The sequence below is a fragment of the Schistocerca cancellata genome, unplaced genomic scaffold (assembly GCF_023864275.1).
Source record: "Schistocerca cancellata isolate TAMUIC-IGC-003103 unplaced genomic scaffold, iqSchCanc2.1 HiC_scaffold_1079, whole genome shotgun sequence".
Taxonomy (NCBI): Eukaryota; Metazoa; Arthropoda; class Insecta; order Orthoptera; family Acrididae; genus Schistocerca; species Schistocerca cancellata.
In genome coordinates this window covers 1-19,304 of record NW_026047078.1, presented here as the reverse complement: position 1 = coordinate 19,304, position 19,304 = coordinate 1, and the positions used below count along the sequence as shown (strand labels likewise).

At 51.0% G+C, this 19,304-nt stretch overlaps 9 non-coding genes across 9 annotated transcripts; all 9 read left to right on the top strand.

Moving 5' to 3' along the window:
- The first annotated feature begins 700 nt into the window (after positions 1–700).
- Positions 701–864, top strand: LOC126151779 (U1 spliceosomal RNA). The gene has a single exon (XR_007532062.1). It is a non-coding gene; the product is annotated as a U1 spliceosomal RNA (small nuclear RNA).
- Positions 865–2,991: 2,127 nt separating this feature from the next.
- On the top strand, positions 2,992–3,155 carry LOC126151780 (U1 spliceosomal RNA). The gene has a single exon (XR_007532063.1). It is a non-coding gene; the product is annotated as a U1 spliceosomal RNA (small nuclear RNA).
- A 2,141-nt stretch (positions 3,156–5,296) lies between these two features.
- Positions 5,297–5,459, top strand: LOC126151792 (U1 spliceosomal RNA). Its single transcript, XR_007532074.1, has one exon. It is a non-coding gene; the product is annotated as a U1 spliceosomal RNA (small nuclear RNA).
- Positions 5,460–7,588: 2,129 nt separating this feature from the next.
- Positions 7,589–7,751, top strand: LOC126151791 (U1 spliceosomal RNA). The gene has a single exon (XR_007532073.1). It is a non-coding gene; the product is annotated as a U1 spliceosomal RNA (small nuclear RNA).
- Positions 7,752–9,872: 2,121 nt separating this feature from the next.
- LOC126151788 (U1 spliceosomal RNA) lies at positions 9,873–10,035 on the top strand. The gene has a single exon (XR_007532070.1). It is a non-coding gene; the product is annotated as a U1 spliceosomal RNA (small nuclear RNA).
- A 2,127-nt stretch (positions 10,036–12,162) lies between these two features.
- Positions 12,163–12,325, top strand: LOC126151776 (U1 spliceosomal RNA). Its single transcript, XR_007532059.1, has one exon. It is a non-coding gene; the product is annotated as a U1 spliceosomal RNA (small nuclear RNA).
- Positions 12,326–14,462: 2,137 nt separating this feature from the next.
- Positions 14,463–14,627, top strand: LOC126151790 (U1 spliceosomal RNA). Its single transcript, XR_007532072.1, has one exon. It is a non-coding gene; the product is annotated as a U1 spliceosomal RNA (small nuclear RNA).
- Positions 14,628–16,766: 2,139 nt separating this feature from the next.
- LOC126151785 (U1 spliceosomal RNA) lies at positions 16,767–16,931 on the top strand. Its single transcript, XR_007532067.1, has one exon. It is a non-coding gene; the product is annotated as a U1 spliceosomal RNA (small nuclear RNA).
- Positions 16,932–19,070: 2,139 nt separating this feature from the next.
- On the top strand, positions 19,071–19,235 carry LOC126151787 (U1 spliceosomal RNA). The gene has a single exon (XR_007532069.1). It is a non-coding gene; the product is annotated as a U1 spliceosomal RNA (small nuclear RNA).
- Positions 19,236–19,304: the final 69 nt, after the last annotated feature.

Genomic DNA, 19,304 nt, shown 5'->3' with positions numbered 1-19,304 from the left:
ATTCGATCGAGCTTTCCACGTCCTACTCGGAAGGAGAAGCAAAAAGAAGTGTTACCTTTTAAGTGTCTTCTGTTACTCGGCGTCGAATGTCGAACGTGCTGATTGATGTTCGCTCTTGGAGTTCACTGACGTCCTGTTTGTTCGTCGCGCACAACACTCACGAGTGCATCCAGCTCTCGTAGAACATCTTGACAGTGTGAGCTGTGGTCCTTCAGTTGCTCGGCGACAGACGATCCGCGCGTGACAATGCTGCCGTATTTGCTAGCACTAAGGGCTCTCCTGGAAGGAGGGAAAGTAAAGTGTGGCTTGCATTGTGGCTGCAGAAAGCACTCATTCCGCAGATCTCATTCGCGGTTTCAACAGCCGAGAAAGAGGGCTCGTTTGAGACGGAGAGGAGGGCCCGGAGGCGGCAACCCGGACTTGGCCCGCCATCTTCGGAGGGAACGGTAAATTAACCCCAGCAGCGGCCGGCGCCGCGAGCCGTATGATGGTGCTCGCACAAAATGCATCGTTTTTCTCGGCAGAGGAGCGTTGTTGCGACTGTCTGCCATCTAACTCGACAGCCAATAGCTCTCTTGTAAGGAGACAGGTACATGGACGGCCACCATTCTGTTCGCCGATTGCGAAAACGTCAGGAGGCTCTCGTTACATCTCGAGAGCGCGAGGCACTACAAATTCTCGCCTGTGGCGCGACGAAAGCATACTTACCTGGCGTAGGGGCTACCGTGATCATGAAGGCGGTTCCTCCGGGGTGAGGCTCTTCCATTGCACTTCGGTCGAGCTGACCCCCGCGATTACTCCAAATGTGAGTAACTCGGGCGCATAATTTTTGGTAGTCGGGACTTGCGTTCGCGCTGTCCCCGGTGTCTATTTCAATTGCAAAACGCAGTAATCGGTGATAGCAGTCGGTAACTAGTGCGTCCTGAGCACTCGGCCAGCAACGTGTTCCGCAAGGGACTGCCAAACGCAGCAGCACTCGCGCTAGGCGCGTACCACACGTCTGCGTCGACCTGGCGTCAAACCCAGAGCAGAGCACACTGTCTGTTCGATAAGCGCGGGGGACGCGCACAAGTAGTAGCAGCGGCAGCCGCGAGATGGCTCAAGCGGTCTAACTCTGGTACGACACCCCCATTAATGGTCGAACGGCGACTTTTGGCTTTCTCTGTCCATCAGGGGAATGCGCGCCAAACGCAATTGGACGGCGCGCCATTCCCTGCACGCACGGCGACCGCGTGGCGCGAGCCGGCGTACACGAGGCGTCGTCCAGCTGAACGCATTGTCGCCTGTGGCCAGGTACATGAGGGGCCGGAAGCAAGCGTCTAGCGTAGCGTCTCAAGACTTGCAGACTTGCAGCACTTGAGGAGCTTGCGGGGATGTGAAATGACGTGGCCAACTGTACCGAAAACGGGGAAGAGAAATTCTAGGCAACAGCAGCTTGTGCTCCCAGGCGGCCACACTGACAAGGGCCAGCGTTGCTTAAATTCGGTGATGGGACGAGAAACCGCTGTAGGCTGTTTATTAGGCCACGACAGTGAGCGTTTACTTTCTGTAAGGAATGTCTTGTCGTCGCAGATGTTGTGTTTCATGTGACTACTTTGAAGGCGACCGGAAATAAAAAAAAAAAAAAAAAAAAAAAAAGATTAGTAATGAGCAGTTACAACATGGGGAAGACGAAAAACGGCGTGGTGAGCGCAGAAAATTTCTTTCGTGGTAGCTGCACTCGGGGATCTCAGGGAAAGTAGAAAACGCAATGTTATCAGGGTGCTTTTCTTACGAGAAATCGAGTCCAAAAAGTCTGTGTTACGCACGTCTTTAACAGGTGCGGAACTTCAAATCTGTTTATGGCTACTTTACAAGCTCGCTATTCGTCTTCCAAAATATTAAAAGTACACCATACCTCCAGATTCAGCCGTCCCCCACCCCCTGTACAAACTGTCCTGTCCTATGGGCGCCCTTGGAGTGAGAACAGATAGGTTTCGAATAGAGTGGAAATAACATAAAACTCTTCTTTTTCCTCTCTCTATAACAAGTGTAATTAGAGGAAACAAAAAGCAATTAGTTTTATCCTTACGTACTGCACGTCTAAGCAAAGATACGAAAGGTGGGTGGATTTAATGTCACCATAGCTACAAGGTATCAATCGTTTACCAAATACCGCAAAATTAATCTGCTTCTTCGAATCAACCCGCTTTCCGGGACACAGCTGAAATGTTGTCATGAATGAAACTTTATTTTTTCTCTCTTATGCGTGAAGAAAATATCTCCATATTCCTGAATGAAAATTTGCACAAATATTCGATCGAGCTTTCACGTCCTACTCGGAAGGAGAAGCAAAAGAAGTGTTACCTTTTAAGTGTCTTCTGTTACTCGGCGTCGAATGTCGAACGTGCTGATTGATGTTCGCTCTTGGAGTTCACTGACGTCCTGTTTGTTCGTCGCGCACAACACTCACGAGTGCATCCAGCTCTCGTAGAACATCTGACAGTGTGAGCTGTGGTCCTTCAGTTGCTCGGCGACAGACGACCGCGCGTGACAATGCTGCCGTATTTGCTAGCACTAAGGGCTCTCCTGGAAGGAGGGAAAGTAAAGTGTGGCTTGCATTGTGGCTGCAGAAAGCACTCATTCCGCAGATCTCATTCGCGGTTTCAACAGCCGAGAAAGAGGGCTCGTTTGAGACGGAGAGGAGGGCCCGGAGGCGGCAACCCGGACTTGGCCCGCCATCTTCCGGAAGGGAACGGTAAATTAACCCCAGCAGCGGCCGGCGCCGCGAGCCGCTATGATGGTGCTCGCACAAAATGCATCGTTTTTCTCGGCAGAGGAGCGTTGTTGCGACTGTCTGCCATCTAACTCGACAGCCAATAGCTCTCTTGTAAGGAGACAGGTACATGGACGGCCACCATTCTGTTCGCCGATTGCGAAAACGTCAGGAGCTCTCGTTACATCTCGAGAGCGCGAGGCACTACAAATTCTCGCCTGTGGCGCGACGAAAGCATACTTACCTGGCGTAGGGGCTACCGTGATCATGAAGGCGGTTCCTCCGGGGTGAGGCTCTTCCATTGCACTTCGGTCGAGCTGACCCCCGCGATTACTCCAAATGTGAGTAACTCGGGCGCATAATTTTTTGGTAGTCGGGACTTGCGTTCGCGCTGTCCCGGTGTCTATTTCAATTGCAAACGCAGTAATCGGTGATAGCAGTCGGTAACTAGTGCGTCTGAGCACTCGGCCAGCAACGTGTTCCGCAAGGGACTGCCAAACGCAGCAGCACTCGCGCTAGGCGCGTACCACACGTCTGCGTTCGACCTGGCGTCAAACCCAGAGCCAGAGCACACTGTCTGTTCGATAAGCGCGGGGGACGCGCACAAGTAGTAGCAGCGGCAGCCGCGAGATGGCTCAAGCGGTCTAACTCTGGTACGACACCCCCATTAATGGTCGAACGGCGACTTTTGGCTTTCTCTGTCCATCAGGGGAATGCGCGCCAAACGCAATTGGACGGCGCGCCATTCCCTGCACGCACGGCGACCGCGGTGGCGCGAGCCGGCGTACACGAGGCGTCGTCCAGCTGAACGCATTGTCGCCTGTGGCCAGGTACATGAGGGGCCGGAAGCAAGCGTCTAGCGTTAGCGTCTCAAGACTTGCAGACTTGCAGCACTTGAGGAGCTTGCGGGGATGTGAAATGACGTGGCCAACTGTACCGAAAACGGGGAAGAGAAATTCTAGGCAACAGCAGCTTGTGCTCCCAGGCGGCCACACTGACAAGGGCCAGCGTTGCTTAAATTCGGTGATGGGACGAGAACCGCTGTAGGCTGTTTATTAGGCCACGACAGTGAGCGTTTACTTTCTGTAAGGAATGTCTTGTCGTCGCAGATGTTGTGTTTCATGTGACTACTTTGAAGGCGACCGGAAATAAAAAAAAAAAAAAAAAAAAAAAAAGATTAGTTAATGAGCAGTTACAACATGGGGAAGACGAAAAACGGCGTGGTGAGCGCAGAAAATTTCTTTCGTGTAGCTGCACTCGGGGATCTCAGGGAAAGTAGAAAACGCAATGTTATCAGGGGTGCTTTTCTTACGAGAAATCGAGTCAAAAAGTCTGTGTTACGCACGTCTTTAACAGGTGCGGAACTTCAAATCTGTTTATGGCTACTTTACAAGCTCGCTATTCGTCTTCCAAAATATTAAAAGTACACCATACCTCCAGATTCAGCCGTCCCCCACCCCCTGTACAAACTGTCTGTCCTATGGGCGCCCTTGGAGTGAGAACAGATAGGTTTCGAATAGAGTGGAAATAACATAAAACTCTTCTTTTTCTCTCTCTATAACAAGTGTAATTAGAGGGAAACAAAAAGCAATTTAGTTTATCCTTACGTACTGCACGTCTAAGCAAAGATACGAAAGGTGGTGGATTTAATGTCACCATAGCTACAAGGTATCAATCGTTTACCAAATACCGCAAAATTAATCTGCTTCTTCGAAATCAACCCGCTTTCCGGACACAGCTGAAATGTTGTCATGAATGAAACTTTATTTTTTCCTCTCTTATGCGTGAAGAAAATATCTCCATATTCTGAATGAAAATTTGCACAAATATTCGATCGAGCTTTCACGTCCTACTCGGAAGGAGAAGCAAAAAGAAGTGTTACCTTTTAAGTGTCTTCTGTTACTCGGCGTCGAATGTCGAACGTGCTGATTGATGTTCGCTCTTGGAGTTCACTGACGTCCTGTTTGTTCGTCGCGCACAACACTCACGAGTGCATCCAGCTCTCGTAGAACATCTGACAGTGTGAGCTGTGGTCCTTCAGTTGCTCGGCGACAGACGACCGCGCGTGACAATGCTGCCGTATTTGCTAGCACTAAGGGCTCTCCTGGAAGGAGGAAAGTAAAGTGTGGCTTGCATTGTGGCTGCAGAAAGCACTCATTCCGCAGATCTCATTCGCGGTTTCAACAGCCGAGAAAGAGGGCTCGTTTGAGACGGAGAGGAGGGCCCGGAGGCGGCAACCCGGACTTGGCCCGCCATCTTCCGGAGGGAACGGTAAATTAACCCCAGCAGCGGCCGGCGCCGCGAGCCGTATGATGGTGCTCGCACAAAATGCATCGTTTTTCTCGGCAGAGGAGCGTTGTTGCGACTGTCTGCCATCTAACTAAGACAGCAAATAGCTCTCTTGACAGCCAATGCTCTCTTGTAAGGAACAGGTACATGACGGCCACCATTCTGTTCGCCGATTGCGAAAACGTCAGGAGCTCTCGTTACATCTCGAGAGCGCGAGGCACTACAAATTCTCGCCTGTGGCGCGACGAAAGCATACTTACCTGGCGTAGGGGCTACCGTGATCATGAAGGCGGTTCCTCCGGGGTGAGGCTCTTCCATTGCACTTCGGTCGAGCTGACCCCCGCGATTACTCCAAATGTGAGTAACTCGGGCGCATAATTTTTGGTAGTCGGGACTTGCGTTCGCGCTGTCCCGGTGTCTATTTCAATTGCAAACGCAGTAATCGGTGATAGCAGTCGGTAACTAGTGCGTCTGAGCACTCGGCCAGCAACGTGTTCCGCAAGGGACTGCCAAACGCAGCAGCACTCGCGCTAGGCGCGTACCACACGTCTGCGTCGACCTGGCGTCAAACCCAGAGCCAGAGCACACTGTCTGTTCGATAAGCGCGGGGGACGCGCACAAGTAGTAGCAGCGGCAGCCGCGAGATGGCTCAAGCGGTCTAACTCTGGTACGACACCCCCATTAATGGTCGAACGGCGACTTTTGGCTTTCTCTGTCCATCAGGGGAATGCGCGCCAAACGCAATTGGACGGCGCGCCATTCCCTGCACGCACGGCGACCGCGGTGGCGCGAGCCGGCGTACACGAGGCGTCGTCCAGCTGAACGCATTGTCGCCTGTGGCCAGGTACATGAGGGGCCGGAAGCAAGCGTCTAGCGTAGCGTCTCAAGACTTGCAGACTTGCAGCACTTGAGGAGCTTGCGGGGATGTGAAATGACGTGGCCAACTGTACCGAAAACGGGGAAGAGAAATTCTAGGCAACAGCAGCTTGTGCTCCCAGGCGGCCACACTGACAAGGGCCAGCGTTGCTTAAATTCGGTGATGGGACGAGAACCGCTGTAGGCTGTTTATTAGGCCACGACAGTGAGCGTTTACTTTCTGTAAGGAATGTCTTGTCGTCGCAGATGTTGTGTTTCATGTGACTACTTTGAAGGCGACCGGAAATAAAAAAAAAAAAAAAAAAAAAAAAAAGATTAGTAATGAGCAGTTACAACATGGGGAAGACGAAAAACGGCGTGGTGAGCGCAGAAAATTTCTTTCGTGGTAGCTGCACTCGGGGATCTCAGGGAAAGTAGAAAACGCAATGTTATCAGGGGGTGCTTTTTCTTACGAGAAATCGAGTCAAAAAGTCTGTGTTACGCACGTCTTTAACAGGTGCGGAACTTCAAATCTGTTTATGGCTACTTTACAAGCTCGCTATTCGTCTTCCAAAATATTAAAAGTACACCATACCTCCCAGATTCAGCCGTCCCCCACCCCCTGTACAAACTGTCCTGTCCTATGGGCGCCCTTGGAGTGAGAACAGATAGGTTTCGAATAGAGTGGAAATAACATAAAACTCTTCTTTTTCTCTCTCTATAACAAGTGTAATTAGAGGGAAACAAAAAGCAATTTAGTTTATCCTTACGTACTGCACGTCTAAGCAAAGATACGAAAGGTGGTGGATTTAATGTCACCATAGCTACAAGGTATCAATCGTTTACCAAATACCGCAAAATTAATCTGCTTCTTCGAAATCAACCCGCTTTCCGGACACAGCTGAAATGTTGTCATGAATGAAACTTTATTTTTTCTCTCTTATGCGTGAAGAAAATATCTCCATATTCTGAATGAAAATTTGCACAAATATTCGATCGAGCTTTCCACGTCCTACTCGGAAGGAGAAGCAAAAAGAAGTGTTACCTTTTAAGTGTCTTCTGTTACTCGGCGTCGAATGTCGAACGTGCTGATTGATGTTCGCTCTTGGAGTTCACTGACGTCCTGTTTGTTCGTCGCGCCACAACACTCACGAGTGCATCCAGCTCTCGTAGAACATCTGACAGTGTGAGCTGTGGTCCTTCAGTTGCTCGGCGACAGACGACCGCGCGTGACAATGCTGCCGTATTTGCTAGCACTAAGGGCTCTCCTGGAAGGAGGGAAAGTAAAGTGTGGCTTGCATTGTGGCTGCAGAAAGCACTCATTCCGCAGATCTCATTCGCGGTTTCAACAGCCGAGAAAGAGGGCTCGTTTGAGACGGAGAGGAGGGCCCGGAGGCGGCAACCCGGACTTGGCCCGCCATCTTCCGGAAGGGAACGGTAAATTAACCCCAGCAGCGGCCGGCGCCGCGAGCCGTATGATGGTGCTCGCACAAAATGCATCGTTTTTCTCGGCAGAGGAGCGTTGTTGCGACTGTCTGCATCTAACTCGACAGCCAATAGCTCTCTTGTAAGGAGACAGGTACATGGACGGCCACCATTCTGTTCGCCGATTGCGAAAACGTCAGGAGCTCTCGTTACATCTCGAGAGCGCGAGGCACTACAAATTCTCGCCTGTGGCGCGACGAAAGCATACTTACCTGGCGTAGGGGCTACCGTGATCATGAAGGCGGTTCCTCCGGGGTGAGGCTCTTCCATTGCACTTCGGTCGAGCTGACCCCCGCGATTACTCCAAATGTGAGTAACTCGGGCGCATAATTTTTGGTAGTCGGGACTTGCGTTCGCGCTGTCCCGGTGTCTATTTCAATTGCAAACGCAGTAATCGGTGATAGCAGTCGGTAACTAGTGCGTCTGAGCACTCGGCCAGCAACGTGTTCCGCAAGGGACTGCCAAACGCAGCAGCACTCGCGCTAGGCGCGTACCACACGTCTGCGTCGACCTGGCGTCAAAACCAGAGCCAGAGCACACTGTCTGTTCGATAAGCGCGGGGGACGCGCACAAGTAGTAGCAGCGGCAGCCGCGAGATGGCTCAAGCGGTCTAACTCTGGTACGACACCCCATTAATGGTCGAACGGCGACTTTTGGCTTTCTCTGTCCATCAGGGGAATGCGCGCCAAACGCAATTGGACGGCGCGCCATTCCCTGCACGCACGGCGACCGCGGTGGCGCGAGCCGGCGTACACGAGGCGTCGTCCAGCTGAACGCATTGTCGCCTGTGGCCAGGTACATGAGGGGCCGGAAGCAAGCGTCTAGCGTAGCGTCTCAAGACTTGCAGACTTGCAGCACTTGAGGAGCTTGCGGGGATGTGAAATGACGTGGCCAACTGTACCGAAACGGGGAAGAGAAATTCTAGGCAACAGCAGCTTGTGCTCCCAGGCGGCCACACCTGACAAGGGCCAGCGTTGCTTAAATTCGGTGATGGACGAGAACCGCTGTAGGCTGTTTATTAGGCCACGACAGTGAGCGTTTACTTTCTGTAAGGAATGTCTTGTCGTCGCAGATGTTGTGTTTCATGTGACTACTTTGAAGGCGACCGGAAATAAAAAAAAAAAAAAAAAAAAAAAAGATTAGTAATGAGCAGTTACAACATGGGGAAGACGAAAAACGGCGTGGTGAGCGCAGAAAATTTCTTTCGTGGTAGCTGCACTCGGGGATCTCAGGGAAAGTAGAAACGCAATGTTATCAGGGGGTGCTTTTCTTACGAGAAATCGAGTCAAAAAGTCTGTGTTACGCACGTCTTTAACAGGTGCGGAACTTCAAATCTGTTTATGGCTACTTTACAAGCTCGCTATTCGTCTTCAAAATATTAAAGTACACCATACCTCCAGATTCAGCCGTCCCCCACCCCCTGTACAAACTGTCTGTCCTATGGGCGCCCTTGGAGTGAGAACAGATAGGTTTCGAATAGAGTGGAAATAACATAAAACTCTTCTTTTTCTCTCTCTATAACAAGTGTAATTAGAGGGGAAACAAAAAGCAATTTAGTTTATCCTTACGTACTGCACGTCTAAGCAAAGATACGAAAGGTGGTGGATTTAATGTCACCATAGCTACAAGGTATCAATCGTTTACCAAATACCGCAAAATTAATCTGCTTCTTCGAAATCAACCCGCTTCCGGACACAGCTGAAATGTTGTCATGAATGAAACTTTATTTTTTCTCTCTTATGCGTGAAGAAAATATCTCCCATATTCTGAATGAAAATTTGCACAAATATTCGATCGAGCTTTCCACGTCCTACTCGGAAGGAGAAGCAAAAGAAGTGTTACCTTTTAAGTGTCTTCTGTTACTCGGCGTCGAATGTCGAACGTGCTGATTGATGTTCGCTCTTGGAGTTCACTGACGTCCTGTTTGTTCGTCGCGCACAACACTCACGAGTGCATCCAGCTCTCGTAGAACATCTGACAGTGTGAGCTGTGGTCCTTCAGTTGCTCGGCGACAGACGACCGCGCGTGACAATGCTGCCGTATTTGCTAGCACTAAGGGCTCTCCTGGAAAGGAGGGAAAGTAAAGTGTGGCTTGCATTGTGGCTGCAGAAAGCACTCATTCCGCAGATCTCATTCGCGGTTTCAACAGCCGAGAAAGAGGGCTCGTTTGAGACGGAGAGGAGGGCCCGGAAGGCGGCAACCCGGACTTGGCCCGCCATCTTCCGGAGGGAACGGTAAATTAACCCCAGCAGCGGCCGGCGCCGCGAGCCGTATGATGGTGCTCGCACAAAATGCATCGTTTTTCTCGGCAGAGGAGCGTTGTTGCGACTGTCTGCCATCTAACTCGACAGCCAATAGCTCTCTTGTAAGGAGACAGGTACATGGACCGGCCACCATTCTGTTCGCCGATTGCGAAAACGTCAGGAGCTCTCGTTACATCTCGAGAGCGCGAGGCACTACAAATTCTCGCCTGTGGCGCGACGAAAGCATACTTACCTGGCGTAGGGGCTACCGTGATCATGAAGGCGGTTCCTCCGGGGTGAGGCTCTTCCATTGCACTTCGGTCGAGCTGACCCCCGCGATTACTCCAAATGTGAGTAACTCGGGCGCATAATTTTTGGTAGTCGGGACTTGCGTTCGCGCTGTCCCGGTGTCTATTTCAATTGCAAACGCAGTAATCGGTGATAGCAGTCGGTAACTAGTGCGTCTGAGCACTCGGCCAGCAACGTGTTCCGCAAGGGACTGCCAAACGCAGCAGCACTCGCGCTAGGCGCGTACCACACGTCTGCGTCGACCTGGCGTCAAACCCAGATCGCCAGAGCACACTGTCTGTTCGATAAGCGCGGGGGACGCGCACAAGTAGTAGCAAGCGGCAGCCCGCGAGATGGCTCAAGCGGTCTAACTCTGGTACGACACCCCCATTAATGGTCGAACGGCGACTTTTGGCTTTCTCTGTCCATCAGGGGAATGCGCGCCAAACGCAATTGGACGGCGCGCCAATCCCTGCACGCACGGCGACCGCGGTGGCGCGAGCCGGCGTACACGAGGCGTCGTCCAGCTGAACGCATTGTCGCCTGTGGCCAGGTACATGAGGGGCCGGAAGCAAGCGTCTAGCGTAGCGTCTCAAGACTTGCAGACTTGCAGCACTTGAGGAGCTTGCGGGGATGTGAAATGACGTGGCCACTGTACCGAAAACGGGGAAGAGAAATTCTAGGCAACAGCAGCTTGTGCTCCCAGGCGGCCACACTGACAAGGGCCAGCGTTGCTTAAATTCGGTGATGGGACGAGAACCGCTGTAGGCTGTTTATTAGGCCACGACAGTGAGCGTTTACTTTCTGTAAGGAATGTCTTGTCGTCGCAGATGTTGTGTTTCATGTGACTACTTTGAAGGCGACCGGAAATAAAAAAAAAAAAAAAAAAAAAAAAAGATTAGTAATGAGCAGTTACAACATGGGGAAGACGAAAAAACGGCGTGGTGAGCGCAGAAAATTTCTTTCGTGGTAGCTGCACTCGGGGATCTCAGGGAAAGTAGAAAACGCAATGTTATCAGGGGTGCTTTTCTTACGAGAAATCGAGTCAAAAAGTCTGTGTTACGCACGTCTTTAACAGGTGCGGAACTTCAAATCTGTTTATGGCTACTTTACAAGCTCGCTATTCGTCTTCCAAAATATTAAAAAGTACACCATACCTCCAGATTCAGCCGTCCCCCACCCCCTGTACAAACTGTCTGTCCTATGGGCGCCCTTGGAGTGAGAACAGATAGGTTTCGAATAGAGTGGAAATAACATAAAACTCTTCTTTTCTCTCTCTATAACAAGTGTAATTAGAGGGAAACAAAAAGCAATTTAGTTTATCCTTACGTACTGCACGTCTAAGCAAAGATACGAAAGGTGGTGGATTTAATGTCACCATAGCTACAAGGTATCAATCGTTTACCAAATACCGCAAAATTAATCTGCTTCTTCGAAATCAACCCGCTTTCCGGACACAGCTGAAATGTTGTCATGAATGAAACTTTATTTTTTCTCTCTTATGCGTGAAGAAAATATCTCCATATTCTGAATGAAAATTTGCACAAATATCGATCGAGCTTTCCACGTCCTACTCGGAAGGAGAAGCAAAAAGAAGTGTTACCTTTTAAGTGTCTTCTGTTACTCGGCGTCGAATGTCGAACGTGCTGATTGATGTTCGCTCTTGGAGTTCACTGACGTCCTGTTTGTTCGTCGCGCACAACACTCACGAGTGCATCCAGCTCTCGTAGAACATCTGACAGTGTGAGCTGTGGTCCTTCAGTTGCTCGGCGACAGACGACCGCGCGTGACAATGCTGCCGTATTTGCTAGCACTAAGGGCTCTCCTGGAAGGAGGGAAAGTAAAGTGTGGCTTGCATTGTGGCTGCAGAAAGCACTCATTCCGCAGATCTCATTCGCGGTTTCAACAGCCGAGAAAGAGGGCTCGTTTGAGACGGAGAGGAGGGCCCGGAGGCGGCAACCCGGACTTGGCCCGCCATCTTCCGGAGGGAACGGTAAATTAACCCCAGCAGCGGCCGGCGCCGCGAGCCGTATGATGGTGCTCGCACAAATGCATCGTTTTTCTCGGCAGAGGAGCGTTGTTGCGACTGTCTGCCATCTAACTCGACAGCCAATAGCTCTCTTGTAAGGAGACAGGTACATGGACGGCCACCATTCTGTTCGCCGATTGCGAAAACGTCAGGAGCTCTCGTTACATCTCGAGAGCGCGAGGCCACTTACAAATTCTCGCCTGTGGCGCGACGAAAGCATACTTACCTGGCGTAGGGGCTACCGTGATCATGAAGGCGGTTCCTCCGGGGTGAGGCTCTTCCATTGCACTTCGGTCGAGCTGACCCCCGCGATTACTCCAAATGTGAGTAACTCGGGCGCATAATTTTTGGTAGTCGGGACTTGCGTTCGCGCTGTCCCGGTGTCTATTTCAATTGCAAACGCAGTAATCGGTGATAGCAGTCGGTAACTAGTGCGTCTGAGCACTCGGCCAGCAACGTGTTCCGCAAGGGGACTGCCAAACGCAGCAGCACTCGCGCTAGGCGCGTACCACACGTCCTGCGTCGACCTGGCGTCAAACCCAGAGGCCAGAGCACACTGTCTGTTCGATAAGGCGCGGGGGACGCGCACAAGTAGTAGCAGCGGCAGCCGCGAGATGGCTCAAGCGGTCTAACTCCTGGTACGACACCCCCATTAATGGTCGAACGGCGACTTTTGGCTTTCTCTGTCCATCAGGGGAATGCGCGCCAAACGCAATTGGACGGCGCGCCATTCCCTGCACGCACGGCGACCGCGGTGGCGCGAGCCGGCGTACACGAGGCGTCGTCCAGCTGAACGCATTGTCGCCTGTGGCCAGGTACATGAGGGGCCGGGAAGCAAGCGTCTAGCGTAGCGTCTCAAGACTTGCAGACTTGCAGCACTTGAGGAGCTTGCGGGGATGTGAAATGACGTGGCCAACTGTACCGAAAACGGGGAAGAGAAATTCTAGGCAACAGCAGCTTGTGCTCCCAGGCGGCCACACTGACAAGGGCCAGCGTTGCTTAAATTCGGTGATGGGACGAGAACCGCTGTAGGCTGTTTATTAGGCCACGACAGTGAGCGTTTACTTTCTGTAAGGAATGTCTTGTCGTCGCAGATGTTGTGTTTCATGTGACTACTTTGAAGGCGACCGGAAATAAAAAAAAAAAAAAAAAAAAAAAAGATTAGTAATGAGCAGTTACAACATTGGGGAAGACGAAAAACGGCGTGGTGAGCGCAGAAATTTCTTTCGTGGTAGCTGCACTCGGGGATCTCAGGGAAAGTAGAAAACGCAATGTATCAGGGGTGCTTTTCCTTACGAGAAATCGAGTCAAAAAGTCTGTGTTACGCACGTCTTTAACAGGGTGCGGAACTTCAAATCTGTTTATGGCTACTTTACAAGCTCGCTATTCGTCTTCCAAAATATTAAAAGTACACCATACCTCCAGATTCAGCCGTCCCCCACCCCTGTACAAAACTGTCTGTCCTATGGGCGCCCTTGGAGTGAGAACAGATAGGTTTCGAATAGAGTGGAAATAACATAAAACTCTTCTTTTTCTCTCTCTATAAAACAAGTGTAATTAGAGGGAAACAAAAAGCAATTTAGTTTATCCTTACGTACTGCACGTCTAAGCAAAGATACGAAAGGTGGTGGATTTAATGTCACCATAGCTACAAGGTATCAATCGTTTACCAATACCGCAAAATTAATCTGCTTCTTCGAAATCAACCGCTTTCCGGACACAGCTGAAATGTTGTCATGAATGAAACTTTATTTTTTCTCTCTTATGCGTGAAGAAAATATCTCCATATTCTGAATGAAAAATTTGCACAAATATTCGATCGAGCTTTCCACGTCCTACTCGGAAGAGAAGCAAAAAGAAGTGTTACCTTTTAAGTGTCTTCTGTTACTCGGCGTCGAATGTCGAACGTGCTGATTGATGTTCGCTCTTGGAGGTTCACTGACGTCCTGTTTGTTCGTCGCGCACAACACTCACGAGTGCATCCAGCTCTCGTAGAACATCTGACAGTGTGAGCTGTGGTCCTTCAGTTGCTCGGCGACAGACGACCGCGCGTGACAATGCTGCCGTATTTGCTAGCACTAAGGGCTCTCCTGGAAGGAGGGAAAGTAAAGTGTGGCTTGCATTGTGGGCTGCAGAAAGCACTCATTCCGCAGATCTCATTCGCGGTTCTCAACAGCCGAGGAAAAGGGCTCGTTTGAGACGGAGAGGAGGGCCCGGAGGCGGCAACCCGGACTTGGCCCGCCATCTTCCGGAGGGGAACGGTAAATTAACCCCAGCAGCGGCCGGCGCCGCGAGCCGTATGATGGTGCTCGCACAAAATGCATCGTTTTTCTCGGCAGAGGAGCCGTTGTTGCGACTGTCTGCCATCTAACTCGACAGCCAATAGCTCTCTAGTAAGGAGACAGGTACATGGACGGCCACCATTCTGTTCGCCGATTGCGAAAAACGTCAGGAGCTCTCGTTACATCTCGCAGAGCGCGAGGCACTACAAATTCTCGCCTGTGGCGCGACCGAAAGCATACTTACCTGGCGTAGGGGCTACCGTGATCATGAAGGCGGTTCACTCCCGGGGTGAGGCTCTTCCATTGCACTTCGGTCGAGCTGACCCCCGCGATTACTTCCAAATGTGAGTAACTCGGGCGCATAATTTTTGGTAGTCGGACTTGCGTCGCGCTGTCCCGGTGTCTATGTTCAATTGCAAACGCAGGTAATCGGTGATAGCAGTCGGTAACTAGTGCGTCTGAGCACTCGGCCAGCAACGTGTTCCGCAAGGGACTGCCAACGCAGCAGCACTTCGCGCTAGGCGCGTACCACACGTCTGCGTCGACCTGGCGTCAAACCCAGAGCCAGAGCACACTGTCCTGTTCGATAAGCGCGGGGGACGCGCACAAGTAGTAGCAGCGGCAGCCGCGAGATGGCTCAAGCGGTCTAACTCTGGTACGACACCCCCCATTAATGGTTCGAACGGCGACTTTTGGCTTTCTCTGTCCATCAGGGGAATGCGCGCCAAAACGCAATTGGACGGCGCGCCATTCCCTGCACGCACGGCGACCGCGGGTGGCGCGAGCCCCGGCGTACACGAGGCGTCGTCCAGCTGAACGCATTGTCGCCTGTGGCCAGGTACATGAGGGGCCGGAAGCAAGCGTCTAGCGTAGCGTCTCAAGACTTGCAGACTTGCAGCACTTGAGGAGCTTGCGGGGATGTGAAATGACGTGGCCAACTGTACCGAAAACGGGGAAGAGAAATTCTAGGCAACAGCAGCCTTGTGCTCCCAGGCGGCCACACTGACAAGGGCCAGCGTTGCTTAAATTCGGTGATGGGACGAGAACCGCTGTAGGCTGTTTATTAGGCCACGACAGTGAGCGTTTACTTTCTGTAAGGAAATGTCTTGTCGTCGCAGATGTTGTGTTTCATGTGACTACTTGAAGGCGACCGGAAATAAAAAAAAAAAAAAAAAAAAAAAAGATTAGTAATGAGCAGTTACAACATGGGGAAGACGAAAAACGGCGTGGTGAGCGCAGAAAATTTCTTTCGTGGTAGCTGCACTCGGGGATCTCAGGGAAAGTAGAAAAACGCAATGTTATCAGGGGTGCTTTTCTTACGAGAAATCGAGTCAAAAAAGTCTGTGTTACGCACGTCTTTAACAGGTGCGGACTTCAAATCTGTTTATGGCTACTTTACAAGCTCGCTATTCGTCTTCCAAAATATTAAAAGTACACCATACCTCCAGATTCAGCCGTCCCCCACCCCCTGTACAAACTGTCTGTCCTATGGGCGCCCTTGGAGTGAGAACAGATAGGTTTCGAATAGAGTGGAAATAACATAAAACTCTTCTTTTTCTCTCTCTATAACAAGTGTAATTAGAGGGAAACAAAAAGCAATTTAGTTTATCCTTACGTACTGCACGTCTAAGCAAAGATACGAAAGGTGGTGGAATTTAATGTCACCATAGCTACAAGGTATCAATCGTTTACCAAATACCGCAAAATTAATCTGCTTCTTCGAAAATCAACCCGCTTTCCGGACACAGCTGAAATGTTGTCATGAATGAAACTTTATTTTTTCTCTCTTATGCGTGAAGAAAATATCTCCATATTCTGAATGAAAATTTGCACAAATATTCGATCGAGCTTTCCACGTCCTACTCGGAAGGAGAAGCAAAAAGAAGTGTTACCTTTTAAGTGTCTTCTGTTACTCGGCGTCGAATGTCGAACGTGCTGATTGATGTTCGCTCTTGGAGTTCACTGACGTCCTGTTTGTTCGTCGCGCACAACACTCACGAGTGCATCCCAGCTCTCGTAGAACATCTGACAGTGTGAGCTGTGGTCCTTCAGTTTGCTCGGCGACAGACGACCGCGCGTGACAATGCTGCCGTATTTGCTAGCACTAAGGGCTCTCCTGGAAGGAGGGAAAGTAAAGTGTGGCTTGCATTGTGGCTGCAGAAAAGCACTCATTCCGCAGATCTCATTCGCCGGTTTCAACAGCCGAGAAAGAGGCTCGTTTGAGACGGAGAGGAGGGCCCGGAGGCGGCAACCCGGACTTGGCCCGCCATCTTCCGGAGGGAACGGTAAATTAACCCCAGCAGCGGCCGGCGCCCGCGAGCCGTATGATGGTGCTCGCACAAAATGCATCGTTTTTCTCGGCAGAGGAGCGTTGTTGCGGACTGTCTGCCATCTAACTCGACAGCCAATAGCTCTCTTGTAAGGAGACAGGTACATGGACGGCCACCATTCTGTTCGCCGATTGCGAAAACGTCAGGAGCTCTCGTTACATCTCGAGAGCGCGAGGCACTACAAATTCTCGCCTGTGGCGCGACGAAAGCATACTTACCTGGCGTAGGGGCTACCGTGATCATGAAGGCGGTTCCTCCGGGGTGAGGCTCTCTCCATTGCACTTCGGTCGAGCTGGACCCCCGCGATTACTCCAAATGTGAGTAACTCGGGCGCATAATTTTTGGTAGTCGGGACTTGCGTTCGCGCTGTCCCGGTGTCTATTTCAATTGCAAACGCAGTAATCGGTGATAGCAAGTCGGTAACTAGTGCGTCTGAGCACTCGGCCAGCAACGTGTTCCGCAAGGGACTGCCAAACGCAGCAGCACTCGCGCTAGCGCGTACTCACACGTCTGCGTCGACCTGGCGTCAAACCCAGAGCCAGAGCACACTGTACTGTTCGATAAGCGGCGGGGGACGCGCACAAGTAGTAGCAGCGGCAGCCGCGAGATGGGCTCAAGGCGGTCTAACTCTGGTACGACACCCCCATTAAGGTGGTCGAACGGCGACTTTTGGCTTTCTCTGTCCATCAGGGGAATGGCGCGCCAAACGCAATTGGACGGCGCGCCATTCCCTGCACGCACGGCGACCGCGGTGGCGCGAGCCGGCGTACACGAGGCGTCGTCCAGCTGAACGCATTGTCGCCTGTGGCCAGGTACATGAGGGGCCGGAAGCAAGCGTCTAGCGTAGCGTCTCAAGGACTTGCAGACTTGCAGCACTTGAGGAGCTTGCGGGGATGTGAAATGACGTGGCCAACTGTACCGAAAACGGGGAAGAGAAATTCTAGGCAACAGCAGCTTGTGCTCCCAGGCGGCCACACTGACAAGGGCCAGCGTTGCTTAAATTCGGTGATGGGACGAGACCGCTGTAGGCTGTTTATTAGGCCACGACAGTGAGCGTTTACTTTCTGTAAGGAATGGTCTTGTCGTCGCAGATGTTGTGTTTTCATGTGACCTACTTTGAAGGCGACCGGAATAAAAAAAAAAAAAAAAAAAAAAAAGATTAGTAATGAGCAGTTACAACATGGGGAAGACGAAAAACGGCGTGGTGAGCGCAGAAAATTTCTTTCGTGGTAGCTGCACTCGGGGATCTCAGGGAAAGTAGAAAACGCAATGTTATCAGGGGTGCTTTTCTTACGAGAATCGAGTCAAAAAGTCTGTGTTACGCACGTCTTTAACAGGTGCGGAACTTCAAATTCTGTTTATGGCTACTTTACAAGCTCGCTATTCGTCTCTCCAAAATATTAAAAGTACACATACCTCCAGATTCAGCCGTCCCCCACCCCCTGTACAAACTGTCTGTCCTATGGGCGCCCTTGGAGTGAGAACAGATAGGTTTCGAATAGAGTGGAAATAACATAAAACTCTTCTTTTTCTCTCTCTATAACAAGTGTAATTAGAGGGAAACAAAAAGCAATTTAGTTTATCCTTACGTACTGCACGTGCTAAGCAAAGATACGAAAGGTGGTGGATTTAATGTCACCATAGCTACAAGGTATCAATCGTTTACCAAATACCGCAAAATTAATCTGCTTCTTCGAAATCAACCCGCTTTGCGGACACAGCTGAAGATGTTGTCATGAATGAAAACTTTATTTTTTTCTCTCTTATGCGTGAAGAAAATATCTCCATTATTCTGAATGAAAATTTGCACAAATATTCGATCGAGCTTTCCACGTCCTAGTCGAAGGAGAAGCAAAAAGAAGTGTTACCTTTTAAGTGTCTTCTGTTACTCGGCGTCGAATGTCGAACGTGCTGATTGATGTTCGCTCTTGGAGTTTCACTGACGTTCCTGTTTGTTCGTCGCGCACAACACTCACGAGTGCATCCAGCTCTCGTAGAACATCTGACAGTGTGAGCTGTGGTCCTTCAGTTGCTCGGCGACAGACGACCGCGCGTGACAATGCTGCCGTATTTTGCTAGCACTAAGGGCTCTCCTGGAAGGAGGGAAAGTAAAGTGTGGCTTGCATTGTGGCTGCAGAAAGCACTCATTCCGCAGATCTCATTCGCGGTTTCAACAGCCGGAGAAAGAGGGCTCGTTTGAGACGGAGAGGAGGGCCCGAGGCGGCAACCCGGACTTGGCCCGCATCTTCCGGAGGGAACGGTAAATTAACCCCAGCAGCGGCCGGGCGCCGCGAGCCGTATGATGGTGCTCGCACAAAATGCATCGTTTTTCTCGGCAGAGGAGCGTTGTTGCGACTGTCTGCCATCTAACTCGACAGCCAATAGCTCTCTTGTAAGGAGACAGGTACATGGACGGCCACCATTCTGTTCGCCGATTGCGAAACGTCAGGATCTCTCGTTACATCTCGAGAGCGCGAGGCACTACAAAATTCTCGCCTGTGGCGCGACGAAAGCATACTTACCTGGCGTAGGGGGCTACCGTGATCATGAAGGCGGTTCCTCCGGGGTGAGGCTCTTCATTGCACTTCGGTCGAGCTGACCCCCGCGATTACTCCAAATGTGAGTAACTCGGGCGCATAATTTTTTGGTAGTCGGGACTTGCGTTCGCGCTGTCCCCGGTGTCTATTTCAATTGCAACGCAGTAATCGGTGATAGCAGTCGGTAACTAGATGCGTCTGAGCACTCGGC